Source organism: Rhinopithecus bieti, unplaced genomic scaffold, assembly GCF_001698545.2.
Source record: "Rhinopithecus bieti isolate Rb0 unplaced genomic scaffold, ASM169854v2 scaffold_7648, whole genome shotgun sequence".
Lineage (NCBI taxonomy): Eukaryota > Metazoa > Chordata > Mammalia > Primates > Cercopithecidae > Rhinopithecus > Rhinopithecus bieti.
In genome coordinates, this window is record NW_016805609.1 from 1,096,569 (window position 1) to 1,100,005 (window position 3,437).

The following is a 3,437-nucleotide window of genomic DNA, read 5'->3' on the forward strand; positions in this document are numbered from 1 at the left end:
AAAAAAAAAAAAAAAAAAAAAGATGCATCATTTTTCTTACTGGGGGCTGTAGTTGAAGAGTTTGAAAGTTACTGCTCTAGAGGCATTCTAAATTCTATTTTAGTACATTTATTTATTTTTCTCATGAAGAATTTTCCATTGCAACAAATAAAAAATCATGGCAAGTCATTTGATGACTAAACAAATGCAGGTAGCAAGGAGAATGAAGCTAGAAGAAATATATATTATTGCACCTTGATTATTTTTATATATGTATATATTATATTTTAATCACAGAAAGGTTATAAGGTTTGACGAAGTGCTTAAAAATACCCAACTAAAGCCTATTGTAGATATTATCATTACACTTAATAATATTTTGCACTTATATGTCACCTTTCATTTGAGACTCTTAATCTGTTGATTCATTTAGTTCCTCAGTTTATGATTCTCAGTTCGTCTCAGGAAATCTGAGGCACAGGCCACTGTTCCCCTAACGTAATAAAGTCAGAGAATTAATTCAGTCTCCTGTTTCCTTTAGAAAGCCTTAATCATTTTATATATGGTAAATATGTATTATAGAGAGGGTATATAGTAAAGGCATATCTTATATTTTATTTGGGTCTATATATTTTACGATGTTTCATACAGTGTATTTTATACATTTTATAATTTTTAAACATGTATATTTCTCTCTGCTAGGCTGGCAGCCTCTTGGGAGTAGGGGCAGATTTTGGGCTGTGAATCTCTCAGAGCCCCACAGGCTGTGGGCATAGCATCCGTGGGCAGCCAGCAGGCACGAGGAAATGCCAGTTACATTAGCTCAGTCCCCCAAAGAAACACCTTCATTATAGATTCATGGTTTTAATGTTAGGCTTTTGGCTGCTATCTAAGGTTGCTATATGAAAAAAGAATATATCTGCATCTTTTGTAAGAATTTAGTTATCATGAAACCTAAAGTATATGGTAGGATCATTAGGGCCACATACTGCCTTTCACAGACCATAAATATCTTTGCTTTCTTAGGCCCATTCTTCCATTAAAAAAAAAAGTTTAAAATGATAGTTTGACTGATGGTGTGAAGACAGGTATAATCCAAGCTGGATTATATATATATATTTCTGATTTAAAAGTAGTTATTTTGTAGGCCTCTAGTAGTATGGGTTCTGTGCCTTCTTCAGTGTCTAATAAAGAGGTGGGCCCTGGGGCAAATACGCTGAAATATTACTGGTATATTTCCCCTTCATTTGTGTGCTGCTGTAGGGACGTACTCCGGTTTTATTGCCTCAGGGAAGAATGACCCACAGGTAACGAAAGAGCCAAATTATTGGATTTGGATTTCAAAAACTTGGGTCTCAGCATAAGCCCGATAGATTTGGGAGCATGAAGAGCCAAGCCACCCTGTTCCACAGCAAATGAAGAATTCATGGACACACAAAGGAGAAGGCCAGAGAAAAAGTTAAGAATGTTTGAATTTGTCTGGGATCCTGAATTTCAGTTAAGATTTTGGAAATCCTGGAGCCAGATGGGACCTGTATTAGTCTGTTCTCATGATGCTAATAAAGACATACACTAGACTGGGTAATTTAGAAAGGAAAGAGGTTTAATTGACTCATAGTTCAACATGGCTGGGGAGGCCTCACAATCATGGTGGAAGGCAAATGATGAGCAAAGTCATGTCTTATATGGCAGCAGGCAAGAGAGAGCTTGTGTAGGGAAACTCTCCTTTATAAAACCATCAGATCTTGTCAGACTTGTTCACTATCACGAGAACAGCATGGGAAAGACCCGCCCTCATGATTCAATTACCTCCCACAGGGTGCCTCCCATGACACGTGGGAATTATGGGTGCTACAATTCAAGATGAGATTTGTGTGGGGACACAGCCAAACCATATCAGGACCTGTCATTGCCTCTCCCCATCACCCCCTATTCCCAGGGTAATGTTTTCAGAACTGTTGAAGATTGGGGCTCCCATGTGTCCCCAAGCCCAGAGTGCTGGAGAGATGAAACACTATCTGTTTGGTGGGTCAGGCACGTAACCCAGGGATGGTGCCTGGGTTTCCAGGAAACCAGGTGGAGAGAGACACTAGAAGATGTCTGGTGGGCTAGAGAGTGGCACCCTTGCAGCAGAACACCAGTCTACCTACAAATCTGTGTGGCAAGGCCAGGAGGATGGAGACCTGCATGGATCTGTAAGGGAAGACCACAGGGGAAGGAGAGTGTTTCTGCAGATGTAAGCAAGGAGAAAGGATGGCAACAAAGATGGATTCTTGGCATTGTGGCACCACACAAACCCCTCAGAACTGGAAGAAATCCAGGATTGACCAATATGCGGGTTTTTCCACTTGGTAAAATGAGAGCTTGGAAGAAAAATTAAGTTCAATTATGGCAAAACTAAGTTCCAATGTATACCGGATTTTGGAGCCCAATTAGTATTCACTATACATAGATGTTTGTGATGCTTTACAGCATATGAAGTGTTTTCTGCTTTTTAAAAAAATTTTAATTCATATTAAGATCTTAAAAGGTATTGTTATTATTTCTGTCCTCATGTTATACATGTGAAAATGGAAGCATAGAAAGGTTAAGTGACTTGCCCAAGGCCAAACAGCTAGGACCTGGTTTTAGAATTTACTGTTGGTAAACTAATCTACATTATTAAATGGTTGAGCTTGTGTTGTCCAATATCCTCCCTGACGACTTAAGTGAAAGCTTCCTGTTAGGCTCTCATAAAATGCTGGTAGGTTACCAAAAAGCATTTAGTGTTTTGCACTTTGATGCTCAGATGTGAGGAGAGAAGAGGGTTCAGGTGTGGTGTTTTGCCTGCCACCCCATCCTGGGCTCCTTCGCTGCTGGGTTCTACTACAGAGCTCTGCTATCACGCTCAGAGGTGGGAAGGCAGGGGTGTTAATGGGAATGTAGTGCAGGGGCTGAGTCCCAGTCCAGTGGGAATGGGGAAGGGGGTCAGGTCCTAAAAGGCCTCATGACTTGGATGCCCTTTGGATTGGGTGCCCAATCTAGGTTAAGGGAAGTGATTCTGTTTCCCTAGGTTTTTACCCACACTTACCATGTTGTAGATTTTTCTTATTTTTGTGTCTCTCTATCTAGACTGCAAGCAACTGAAGGCAGGGACTCCATCAGACTCGCTCCCCACTGTATCCCCCACACCTACCAAAGTGCCTGGCATAGGTAGGAATTTTAAAACATTTGCGGAATAAACAAATGGCTGAATGATTGAATTCTTGGGTACTTGAGTGTCCCCTAAACAATTCTAGCCCTGTATCCCTTAAAGCAAGGTACCTTCTGAGGGGTGCTTAGTCTTAGCTTCCTGTATTTCACTCAAGAAAGTTCTATTAAAAATAGCTTATTCAGTTGCCAGCCACTTCTGCTTTTTCCTTCTCTACTCCCAAATCCCCTTCTTCCTTCTTCCCCACTACTTCCCCTCCCCTCCCCCT

At 40.8% G+C, this 3,437-nt stretch overlaps 1 protein-coding gene across 3 annotated transcripts in view; it reads left to right on the top strand.

Annotated features, from left to right (window-relative positions):
* Positions 1-3,437, top strand: part of CFAP95 (cilia and flagella associated protein 95) — a 94,364-nt gene that overhangs the window by 24,775 nt on the left and 66,152 nt on the right. The window contains exon 2 of one of the 3 annotated variants that reach the window (XM_017873064.1): positions 3,091-3,171. The exons of the other annotated variants lie outside the window; for them this stretch is intronic. The gene's annotated coding sequence lies outside the window, so the exon portion shown is untranslated. The remainder of the gene's footprint in view (positions 1-3,090; positions 3,172-3,437) is intronic. 3 annotated transcript variants of the gene reach the window in all.